The sequence below is a fragment of the Pan troglodytes genome, chromosome 5, assembly GCF_028858775.2.
Source record: "Pan troglodytes isolate AG18354 chromosome 5, NHGRI_mPanTro3-v2.0_pri, whole genome shotgun sequence".
Lineage (NCBI taxonomy): Eukaryota > Metazoa > Chordata > Mammalia > Primates > Hominidae > Pan > Pan troglodytes.
Window position 1 is genome coordinate 87332206 of NC_072403.2, and position 13198 is coordinate 87345403.

Below are 13198 nucleotides of genomic sequence, written 5' to 3' on the forward strand. Positions count from 1 at the left end.
AGACGACTATGTGATCACAAATCTATTTTACTATTTCAAACAAATGATTCAATATATGTTAAAAAAAAGATCCTATATTTTGGGGATAAAACAACTTTACATCTCCATTTTTGAGAAACTTGCCAATTTTTCTATAAAAGAATAAAGTTCAAAATGTAAGAAAGCTTCTGTTCTTGAGCATTAATATTTTCACATAGAAATTTATCCAAAACAAGTTGTTAAAATCCTAGGATGTGGGGAAGCTGCAAAATAGACCACTATATTTAAATACATATAAAATGACCCAGAGAAGAATGCTTTGAAGACGACTTTATGTTCAACTTATTTACTCCTGATGATAGAGAACAAATATGAGATTACAGTAGAGAAACAGACACAGCTGTCACACCATTCTCTTCCATCAGACATAGTTCTTTGTGCCAATGGAGGCGTAGGGAGGCCAAGAACAAGGATGTTCCATAAATACCCCACAACTGAAACTGCACCAGGTAGAACAAGGGGTTTCTCAGCTGGCTGGATAAGAAGCTGATTCAAAACATGTGGGGGCAGCAAAGAGCTGCTCTGTGAGGCCTAGGGCCCACAGGTGAGTGTGCGATTCATCGTATAAAGTCAATGGAGTGAGTCTGTGCTTTGCTGGGAAAGCAGGAGTAGCATAGGTTCAAAAGAGGGCCGAATCCAATCACTCCTTCAATAAATATTTGCACACATTTACTTTGTGCAATGCATTGTATTCAGTATTGGAGAAATAACTGCATCCTCGGGAATTCAAGTCTGGAGAGATATAAACAAACAATTGAGAGGTGTTTACAATATGACATAGTAAGCCTTAGGTGGAGGAAATACTTGGGGCTAAGGACGTCATCTAGAAGAACGCTTAACTTGAATCTGAGCTAACAGAAGAGGCTTCCTGGATTAAGGACCTGAATTCTCATAATGAATACTTGAGCCACAGAAAGAAGAGGTAAGGTAAGAGTACTCTAGGCCCAGGCAAGACTATACAAAGGCCAAACAGATTTAAATGCATGGGATGGTGCAATACGAGACTGGAGTAATAAACTCATGAAAAGCTTTGTAAGCCATGCAATGAGTTTGGATTTTGTCACAGAAAAGCAAGAGACTTTGGAGTTTTTGAGCAGCAGGACAGCGATGGTCAGATTTGCGTGCTGGAAACATCATTCATCTGCTGTGTTAAAGGCACAGAAAGTCTAAGTTAGCCAGTCTGTTGGGGCAGGCCAGGAACTGTGTTTTGAAATATTTCTGTAGGTGATTCTAAAGCACAGCTGCACTTGGAAATCACTGCTCTAGGACAGATGACAAATTCAGCATCAAAAATACTTAAAACTCTAGCTGTGTTAGCTCAAGGTTCTTGGCAGGGTTGTCTGATTCCCAGGGACTTGGTTGCCTCAGAGGTTTTTTACTATTCTCCCTGTGTTATTAGTCCCTGACCTTTCTGCACCAAAGAATCATGGTCATTTCCAGCCAGCAGCCTAAATGAGGAGGATCCCTGAAGACTGCTGGAAGTGTTTGCCAGTTCCGGGCAAATGAGGGTGACCAAATGTCCCAGATTGTGTGAGACTAAGGGAAGCTGAGTCCTGTGAAGCTGGACTTTTGCAAACCAGGACAGTCCCAGGCAAACCAGGACAAGTTGGTCACCCTATGACAAACACCGGTCAGAAAGAGACTGGATATTCCATAATATTCCTGTGTCTAGCAAGGCAGCCATAAATGGGCTTATTATGCTCAGGAACTGAATTTCATTGATCATGTTTCCAAAACTTAGCTTTTTTTAAAGGTACAACGCCATTACTAATTATTATGTCTGACGATAATTTAACTGTATTTTAAACTTGTGTGGCTTGTCTATCTTTGAAAGAAAAAAAAACATAATGAGTAGGAAAGAATACTTAGTTCTTATGCTCCTATGACAGAGCTTCTTCCACACTTCTAAAATGGGGATGGAATGCCCACGAGCCTTGGAGCTTGGAGATAAACATGGTGCATCTTCTTTTAGCACTAAGATTACTGAAAGACTTGGGGTGATGATAAGTAGTTTAAAACTCAGAATATTCATACAATTTTAATATTCACCTGAGTGTTCAGAACAAAACAAAAGACATAAAATAGCATTTGCTTCAGCCAGGCAGCTTGGGACAGACTCTTAGACGATGTAACCATGACCCCAGCACGATGATCCACTCACTTGGCTGAGAGGAAGCATAGCCAGTGGGAAGTTTGAGAAGCCTGCCCTTACCTAATGACACCACACACTTTAAACAAGGCATTCCTGCCAAAAGCTGTTGACTTTAAATGATGGATCCATTTTGAGGAAAGGACAAATCCATTTCTATGCTTATGGAAGAATGACACAGTTCCCAAGCACTATCGCTTCTTTGTATTATTTAACTTCTTAAATATGACCCCATTGCTGCAGTGAGTCAAGGAGCCCTAGAAAAGACAGTCCTGGAAAATCAGTAACATGCCCATTCTGTGATTGCTTTCCCATTCTGCTTTCCCACTCAACCATTCTGTATCTACTTACATATGGTAATTTATTAATTTACTTGTCTATTTCCTTCTGAGGCTGTGAGCTGCTGTGAGGACTGTGACTGCCTTGGGAGACTGTGTCTATAGCGCCTAAAAGAGTGCCTGCTGCATGGTAGGCACTCTGTAAATATTTGCTGAAATAAAGAAAAGTAAAATTAAGTGATGTGAAAGTCAGAGAGGCATAAACTGGCACTGAAAATCTCAGAACAACCTTAACTACTTAGCCTTGTTCAAAAGATCTAAACAATTACATTTTGTCAACCTCTTTACTCTTTCATCTGATATATTTGTCTGTAATTTGGGAGTCTCTTCTTTTTTTTTTTTTTTTTTTTTTTTTTTTTTTTTTTTTTTGAGACAGAGTTTTGCTCTTGTCGCCCAGGCTGGAATGCAGTGGCATGATCTCAGCTCACTGCAACCTCCACCTCCCAGGTTCAAGCGATTCTCCTGCCTCAGCCTCCTGAGTAGCTGGGATTACAGGTGCCTGCCACAACCCCGGGCTAATTTTTGTATTTTTAGTAGAGACAGGGTTTCACCATGTTGGCCAGGCTGGTCTCGAACTCCTGACCTCAAGCAATCTGCCCACCTCAGCCCCCCAAAGTGCTGGGATTACAGGCATGAGCTACTGTGCCCAGCCCACTTCTTTTTAAGTTGATTCCAAAAAGAAAATATGTAAACTGAATAAGGAAAAATAGTACATTCCACCAGAATGTTGCAACAGGAAATGGACTATCTTTAAATCTCATACAAATTGAATTATACTATTTACCCGAGTTGGATAAATACTAATATTATAAACAGATTGAAAGAAAAAAAAGCTATGTAATGTATAATGTTATTAGCTGTTACTATAGAAATTAAACCCATTTTTTCCACTGAATTTTAGAAATCAAAGTTAACAAGATTCATAATACAACTAGGTACAAGAAGAACATTCAGACATAGTTAGGTTACAGAGCCACTGGGGCTAAAAATGTGACTTTTTCTCTCTTTGGAGAAATTATTCTCCACAACTATATGGTCAATAGTAGCCTAAAAGCCTATATAGAGCTTGTTCATAAAAGAGTAGCACTTCAGACTGAATATCTACCAAAAGAAATCTGTTACTAAAATATCAGAAACAGACACAATTTCTTATGTTAAAACTTGCTTTGCCACCACCATGATAGCTTGAGTTTTAAAATGTAAAATCCTCAAAATCCCAATTATGACTTTGCAGAAATAGAAAAAAATCCATAAATTCATATGGAATCTCAAGGGACCATGAATAGCTGAAATAATCTTGAAAAATAACAAAGTTGGAGGTCTCACATTTCCTGATTTCAAAACTTACTACAAACTTACACTAATCAAAATAGTGTGGTACTGTCATAAAGACAGACATACGATCAATGGAATGGAATAGAGAGCCCACAAATAAATTTTTGCATATATAGACAAATGATTTTCTACAAGAGTGCAAGATCACTCAATGGGGAAAGGAGAGTCTTTTCAACAAGTGTTGGGAAAACAGGGTATCCATATGCAGAAGAATTAAGTTAGAACTTTTCCTTGCAGCATATACAAAAAGTAACTCAAAATTAATAAAAATGTAAGAGCTAAAACTATAAAACTCTTAGAAATAGCACAGGAGAAAAGTTCCATGATATTGGATATAGCACTTATTTCTTGGATATGATACCAAAGCACAGGCAACAAAAGAAAAACATATAAATTGGACTATGTTCAATTTAAAAACTTCCTTGCATCAGAGAACACAATCAACAGTGTGGAAAGCAACCCATAAAATGGGAGAAAATATCTGCATATCGTATGTGCAATAAGAATTAATATCCAGAGGCTGGGTGCAGTGGCACATGCCTATAATCCCGGCACTTGGGGAGGCCAAGGTGGGTGGATCACCTGAGGTGAGGTCGGGAGTTTGAGACCAGCCTGACCAACATGGAGAAACCCCATCTCTACTAAAAATATAAAATTAGCTGGGCGTGATGGTGCATGCCTGTAATCCCAGCTACTCAAGAGGCTGAGGCAGGAAAATTGCTTGAACTTGGGAGGTGGAGGTTGCGATGAGCTGAGATCATGCCATTGCACTCCAGCCTGGGCAACAAGAGTGAAACTCTGTCTCAGAAAAAAAAAAAAAAAGGAATTAATATCCATATCTAGAATATTGAAGAACTCTTATGGCAAAAAAGAAAAAAAATTTAATGGGCAAAGGACTCAAATAGACATTTCTTCAAAGAAGATATACAAGTGGCCAAAAAGCACATGAAAAGATACTCAATATCACAAGTCATTAGGGAAACACAAATCAAAACTACAATGAGATACTACTTTACACCCAACAGGATGGCTATCAAGAAAAGAAAGAAAGAAAGAAAAGAGTTGGTGAGGGTACAGAAAAATCGAAACCCTGGTGCACTAGTGGTAGAAAAGTAAAATGGTGCAGCTACTATGGAAAATAGTATGTCAGTTCCTCAAAAATTAAAAGTAGATTACCATATGATCCCAAAAGAATCAAAAGCAGAGATTCAAACAATATTTGAACACTCGTGTTCATAGTAATATTATTCACAATAGTCAAAAATAAGAAGAATCCAAGTATCCATTGACTGATAAATGCACAAACTAAATATGGTACATACATACAATGGAATATTATTCAGCCTTAAAAAGGAAGGAAATTTTGACATGTGCCATAAGATTGGTGAACCTTGAAGATGTTATACTAAGTATAACAAGTCAGTTACAAAAGGACAAATGCTGTATGATTCCACTACAGGTACTTAGAGTACTCAAATCATAGAGACAGAAAGTGGAACACTGGGTGGTTGCCAGGGCAGAGAGCAAGGGGAAAAGGGATGCTATTTTTTAATTAGTAGTTTCTAGTTTAGAAGATGAAAATAATTCTGGAGATGGATGGTGGTGATAATTGCACAACAAGGTGAATATACTTAATGCCACTGAACTGTACACTTAAAGATGGTTAAAATGGTCAATTTTATATTACATACATTTTACCACAATCTTATTTTTATTTATTTATTTATTTTTTAGAGATGGAGCCTTGCCATGTTGTCTAGCCTGGTCTTGAGCTCCTGGCCTCATGCAATCCTCCCATCTCAGCCTCCCAAAGTGCTAGGGTTACAGGCGTGAGCCACCACGCCTGGCCAACAATTTAAAAAAATTTAAGTATACGTTCACCTGCCTAAAAAAATCAACTAAGAAAAGAAAATTAAAATCTTCCCCAATTTTCTATCTAGAGATTATGTTTTTGAAAAAAACTAAAATTTCAACCTGGGCGCAGTGGCTCAGGCCTATAATCCCAGCACTGTAGGAAGCTGAGGCTGGTGGATTTCTTGAGCCCAGGAGTTCAAGACCAGCTTGGGCAACATGGCAAAACCCTGTCTCTATAAAAAATGCAAAAATTAGCCAGGTGTGGTGACCTGTGCCTGTATTCCCAGCTACCTGGGAGGCTGAGAAGGGACGATCACTTGAGTCCAGGAGGTAGATCACATCACTGCACTCCAGCTGGGGCAACAGACTGAAACCCCATCTCAAAACAAAACAAAACAAAAAACTAAAATTCCATGTAATAAATTATAAAAGTGTAGTCATATTTTCCTGTGATTAGTCATCTGAATGTCACTGTCATCCATGGATTTGAATGCATTTTTATTACGTGGTTTTCTTCTTTTTTCTATTTTACACACATTGGGATATTAATAGTGTGACAGCTGCAGTGTCCTGGATTAAAAATTAGATAAGGTCACAGGTTCCCCCATGCAGTGCTATCATCCTACAGTGTATAATTTCTTAAATTCCAAAAGACTGCAAGCTCTCAGTTCTATGCTAATAAAGACCTTAGGCAGAGCCCTTAAACTGCCCACCTGTATGCATAATCAGCAGATAGGGTCCAGCTTTCTGTGAACCAGGTGAGAAGCTGAATTCTTTTTTTTTTTTTTGAGACAGAGTCTTGCTCTGTCGCCCAGGCTGGAGTACAGTGGTGCGATCTCAGCTCACTGCAACCTCCACCTCCCAGGTTCAAGCAATTCTCCTGCCCCAGCCTCCTGAGTAGCTGGGACTACAGGCGCGTGCCACCACGCCAGACTGATTTTTGTATTTTTAGTAGAGACAGGGTTTCACCATTGATGGCCAGGCTGGTCTCGAACTCCTGACCTCAGGTGATCTACCCACCTCGGCCTCCCAGAGTGCTGGAATCACAGGCACGAGTCACTGTGCCGGGCCAGTGAGAAGCTGAATTTTTTAGAACATGGGAGAAGTCATTGCTAAGGTACAACTAGATGACATTTTCTCACAGTGGTTGTTTATCCAGCTTAGTAAATGTAATCCCCTCAGCACAAACCAGCTAGATGAGACCCAGGACAAATCAAGCATCTCTGGTACAACTCTGTTTATTAAGTTAAATTTTCTTCACCTCTTTCTTAATTTCCTGTGATTGCCTCCTTTTCAGTTATCTCTAGAAGTTAATTTTGCAGCTCGAGGGGAAATCCTTCTATGTAATTCCATCTGGAGGACTGAGTGGCGGGTGGCCTTGCCACACAGCTATTTGCATGAGGCTCTTCCTGGGAAAGAACTCATCCCCAGGGAGGAAGGGCACCATTTTGGTTGAAGGACAATAGAGCAGGGTCAGAGGGGAGGGGTGAGTCTGAGTGCAGCACAGTGTCTGTCACTCAGTCTCCCATGTAGCCCACCCCCATCGGCCCTTGCCTGAGTCCTGGGGTGAGGGATTGCCATGAAAGACCCAAGTAAGAACTAGAGGAATTGGTAAATTAGAATTCAAAGCACCACAGCTTCAGCAGTAAGCGGGGAAGGTGGGGAAGAGTAGCCCTGTCTATAGCTTACATCATGCTCTCAGTATAGACATCAGCCTGAGCAGCCTCCAAATAGACAACAACTGGCATAAACAGAAGAGCGAGTCTTTGGGGCACACACAACTGTGTTCGCTGTGCACTTACACGGGCAGCCATCAGACCCACAGCAGGCTGGAGAAGGAAAAAAGGGCAAATGGCAAATGCCAATATTATCCCACAGGAGTGTGTGGAACATGTGTGGGTCATTTTCTGGGGTCTTCCAAGGCTTATGAGATAACCTAAAGGAGCTTGGCATTCTCACCAAGCGGGAGGGTGCAGGGGCAAGAGAGGGAAAAGATAGCTTTATAAAGTCTTTGATCTTATTTTTATCCTCAGACTGGTGAGGGCTGGAGATATGGGTAAAGCATTTTCAAAAGAGAAACTATCTTGATCAAACAAAATAAAACTACATTGTCTAGCCAGAATTTATACGAGGTTTATTTGAATCACATAACATTGAATTTCTTTGGCTTTACTGTGTTTTCTGATCTATTCATTTTAGCCTCTGACATAAGTGAATTCTACACTTACACATTTGACCAAGTTAGCAAAACTACTGTTGAATTTTTTGAACAAAAATGCAAGAAAATCTCAGCCATTCTGAACTTTTGAGGAATGTCACACTGTATATTTACTTTTACAAAAAAATCAGAGTTAGTAGGCTAAATATTAGAGTTTTTAATTTTAAGGGTTTGGGCACAGGTACATCCTCAAATGTATTATAAAGTCCCCCTCCACTTAAAAAATATATAAGGTACATAATGTCTTTTTGAAAACTCAGGGTGGTCCTTACAAGTTATCAATTTTCTGATGTACTGAAGATTAATATTGTTGTGTCCTTACTGAATCCATTTGCTTTTTGTTTTTCTTTTAAAGCAAGTTTCTGATATAGACTCAGAGCTAGTTTTTTGCTTATTTTTACTCCTACTCAAGAGATGCAATGTAGTAGAAAGAGCATGCCCTAGGGAATCTTGTGTTAGAAATGTGCATCGGTACAACAGTTCAGAGAGGTTAGTGTGCCTCTCTGAACTGTTTCTTTATCTGCAAAATGGGCATAGCAATAGCTACCTCACAGATTTTTCATGGGCTAATGTATACAAAGTGCCTGGTAAATGTTGGTTACTCCCCACCCCTTGGGAGTCAGACAAATTATAGCTCTTTTGTTTACTACAGCTATGTGACCTTGGGCCGGTTAGCTCTGAATTTCAGCTCCCCAACCTGCATGAGAATGAAATATCTGTGAAGTGACTAATATACTGCCTGACATACAGTGAGGCCCAATGAAAGGCAATTTCCTCCTTTTTTTTTTTTTTTCCTGATAAGAGCGAATTGCCTGATCCACTGGGCAACATAACCAAAAGCCTTTCCATAAACTGAACCAATAAGTCAAAGACTAAGACATTTTTTTCTCATCCCTGTTGTTCCCAATATTTGGTGACTACCCAAACCATTCATAAAAACATCTGTGATTCCTGTGCCATGAACCTAGTGGACCACTAGCAACTCTGTGTCAGCTTGTGCCACCCTCTGGGCCTCTTGAACTACTTGTTGATGGGATTTAAAGAGGCAGCTCCCTCCCTAATTCAAAAATTTGGACTACACTGTGTAGAGTCTGCAGTTCCCTCATCACCACTGTCAAAAGATTATATTACGGCAGAAATGTCTTACTATTTTTTCTAAACTTTTCTTAGTATTTTTTTTAAAACCCAGCTTCAGTAAGAAACAATGCTACATAACACATTTTGCTAGTACTCATGCTGAAGGTAAATATTGCCCATATATGAAGGATGCAACCAAAGTCAAGCTCTCTGATTTAGGAAAGGAAAATAAAAATAAGCACAAAAATTAGAAATGCTAAGTTTTTTAAAAATTGCATCTTTAACAATATTCCCATTGAGTTCCTACTTGGAATGTCCTTTTTATAAAAAAAGAAACTAGACCCTTGAAAAAAGGGTCTACTTACTTATGATTTCTGATTTGTTAACTGCTTTTCATGGGCAATATTTGGCCTTACAAGGCCTGTTTAAAATGCCAAATAGTCAATTGCATTTGCTTGTAAAATTATCTTGCCCTTTCAATATATTGGACCAGAGATGGGACACATTCAAAAATTTTTTGAACATGAACATCTCATATGTACTGTTACCTAAGTGCTGTTGTTTAGGAGATACGTGATGCTCTGTGATTTGAGAATGAGCATAAAATTTCTAGAACTGCCATTTCTGATGCCTGATACTTCCCTATTCACAATAGTCACCACTTTGTAATTACAATTGCGCCTTTCTCCCTTCCCACAAGACTGAGAGCACTGAAGGCAGGAGCCTCTTGTTCTCTTTTGTGTCCCTAGCTCCTAGCACAATGACTGACACAAGTGGGTGCTCAGTAAACATTTGTTGAATGGTGTGTATGTGTGGATCCTACTTATCCATCAACAATTTATTGTGCTTCTTCTTTTCAAAGCACGTACATTTTCTCCTTTGAGGACAGAACTGCTTTTTAAAAAGCTACCTTTTTGCCCTTCGCTAGAGAAAGTTTAGATTCCAAGAGATATTGACTTATTAGTTTCTTTTATGTTCACAAAATTTCTGTCAAATCTCTCCATGGTTCAGATTCCTTATTGAACATGAAGAAGAAATAGAAGTGAACAACAGTTGATCCTCATTATTCACAGTAGTAGTTATGTTCTATAAAGTTGCCACAAACATGAAATTAGTGAATACTGAATCATTGCTCCCCAGGGAAACACAGAGTTCGAGTCCTGTGAGTCTTTCTTTACATTATTTTCATCAACCAATCAATACATTACCTTATTTTGTATGTTTTTCTGCTTAAAGGCATCTTATTTTATAAAAACTGTTACTTAATTAACATTGAACTCATGATCAATGACACTATGTCTGAAGGACTCATGTCTGAAGGAAACTTACCTGACACACATGTTTTCTCCTTAAAGTATGTCCTACACTTAGGAACACTAGACAGCACTTCAGCACTCTGCCTGGGGCCATTTTAAACAGCAAAATCAGCAACAAAAGCTACAAAAATGTGAAACATGTGGCACTAAATAGATAGCAAAAAAGATACTTGTCTACAGTACGAGAGCTGAAACAAGAGGGCAGACAAAAGCCTGTTCAGCCTCTGTTGGAAACATGCACATAGGCAACACAAATTTTTGGCCTCTCTGTGCATGTCTGGGAATGGCCATGAAAGCACAGCAAGCATTGATTTAGGGATTACAAATAAATGTTAGCATCCCGAATCTCTCAGCCTCCTTGTGACTGGAGGGGGTTATGTGACTAGCTGTGGTCAATAGGCTATGAGAAATGATGAGTGAACTGATGCACAACTCTTCTACTTTTTTCTTCCTGTCCAAACAACTAATGCACATGAAGAGAAAACTGATGGCATTTTCACTTGATGGTGAAAACTCCATCAGCTTGGGTCCCTGAGTGACTACATGGAAACAAACACCCTCTGTTCCCATCAAATCAAGTTGGACAAATATAGTAATGAGAAAGAGTTTAGCCACTGGTATTTGTGGATTAATTTATTATTGCAGCATGTCCCTGTCTACCCTTATTAATACTGAAATTGGTACCAAAATAAGGGTACCAACATAGGTTTTGCCACCACCAAAATCTAAAATATAGAGCTGATAATATGTGGAATAAAACACATGACCCTCATTTCAAAGATCCTGATTCAGGAATTGAATTCTATTTCTTTACCTATACATAATACCTGAAAAAATGCTTTAGAGATCATCGAACTTAATGCTTCATTTATGAATGAGAAATTTAGGCTGAAGTAAGGTGAATAACTTAAAATATTACCCTTTAAAATGAATTAAATGTTATGCATTTCATAAAAGTAAGTTGTTATTATTGCCTACCCCCTACCAAGGATATACAGTTGATTCACAACCAAGCCATGACTAGAACACAAGTTGTTTTTTTATTACTAGGTATAAATGTAGTTTATTACTCGGTTTTTTAAAATATAGAAATACATATTATAAGGAATATTGACTGGAAGTTGCTGATATTCAGATGCCTTTTGCATATAGAAATAGGCGACTGTTTCGTTTGCATTACTGCTTTACACAGAAGCTAAAGATGCCTAATGGAGACAGAAAAAGACAGAGAGAGAGAGGTCTATCATTGAATTTCAGACTTATTCAAAGGTATTAGATAGATTGCAATGGACAAACCAAGGCAGACTTATTGGGAGAAACAACAGAGACTCTGAGGAAGCTCACTCTTAGGGAAGAAGAATCTGGGATGCGAAGTCAAACCCAGCAACGGGACCCAAGTGTTGGAGAGGCTGTTGCAGATTTCATTGCTCCTTCTCATAACCGCCACCTTCTCTCTCCTTGGCTTTATCTGCACTGGCCTCCTTGTTGTGCCTCAGACTCTCCAGGCACGCTTTCCCCTCAGGCCTCTGCCCCTTTGCCTAGAATGCTCTTCCCGCATGGTGTGCTCTCCCATCTTCTTCAGGTCTTTATTTAAATGTTAGCTTTTTAGTGGAAACTTTCCTGATCTCCTATTTAAAACTACAATCCTCATCCCTGAAATATCCTAGGGCTTTTCTTGTCTTTATTTGTCTCCATAGGATTGCTATCTTTTAACATATCTGTTCGACTGACTTTGTTTCTTGTCTGTCTCCTCCTCTAGAATGTAACTCCTTAAGGACTGAGATTTTTTGTTGTTTGTTCAACAAGATTTGTTTACGCTTTATCCCCAATGCCTAAAGATAGTATCTGGCAAATAGCAGATACTTCATAAATATTTGCTGCATGAATGAATGAATGAATATACATGGGTAGTTATCTGACTTCTGAATACAGGAAAGACTTTCTCTGAAATAACAAAGAAAAAAATAGAGATTCTAACTGTAAAAAACAATCATAGCCAATTAAAAGGCAAAAAAAAAAAGAAAGGAAATATTTCTAACAACTATGAAAGATATAGGGTAACTATACTTAATTATAAAGAGTTTACATATATCAGTGAGAAGAACCCTAAGGCTCAAAAGAAAAATGCCTGAAAGGTATAAATAGACAGTTCACTAAAGAGATATAAAATGTTCATTAAGAAACAGTTCAACTCAACTAACAACTAAAGAATTATAAATTGAAACAATAATGAGATACCATTACTCACCTCTTAAATCAGGACAAATTTTAGAACTATAATAGTTATTGCAAGTGAGAGTTTGTTAAATAGGCATTCTCATCATTTTGTTGGGAAGACATATGACTCTAAAAAGTAACTGGACAACAGAAACACACAAGTCTTCAAAAACATTTATACCTTTTAATTGAGTCGTTTAAAAAGAAGGACAAAGATTGTTGCAGAAATATGACGTTATGTTTAATAGTAAAAAATGGGAAAAATAAATATTCAATAATAAGGAAATATCTGAGTAAAATACAGTACACCCATAGAATAAAATATTATAAAAGGATTAAAAATATATCCAAGGGTGGCTGAATGATGTGGGAAATGCTTATTATAAATATTTAAAGTTGCATATATACTGTGCTTGCAATTATGGAAAAAATACATGTGAAGAAAAATACCCACCAAAATAGCCACAATCATTCTTTTAGGTTGGTAGAATTATGGATGATTATGAAAAACTTTTTTCATAAGTTTTAAATTTTCCTAAATCATTGTTTTTCAAACTTGTTTTTGTCCTCCTAAGGAGACTTTTTAGGTATCTTTTCTGGTATTGCTCTCTTTTGAAACTTTAATACCATAGATATATACTGTACATATATTTAT

At 38.1% G+C, this 13198-nt stretch overlaps 1 protein-coding gene across 4 annotated transcripts in view; it reads right to left on the bottom strand.

Annotated features, from left to right (window-relative positions):
- FILIP1 (filamin A interacting protein 1) overlaps nt 1-13198 on the bottom strand; it is a 200186-nt gene that overhangs the window by 75751 nt on the left and 111237 nt on the right. The window lies entirely within an intron of this gene.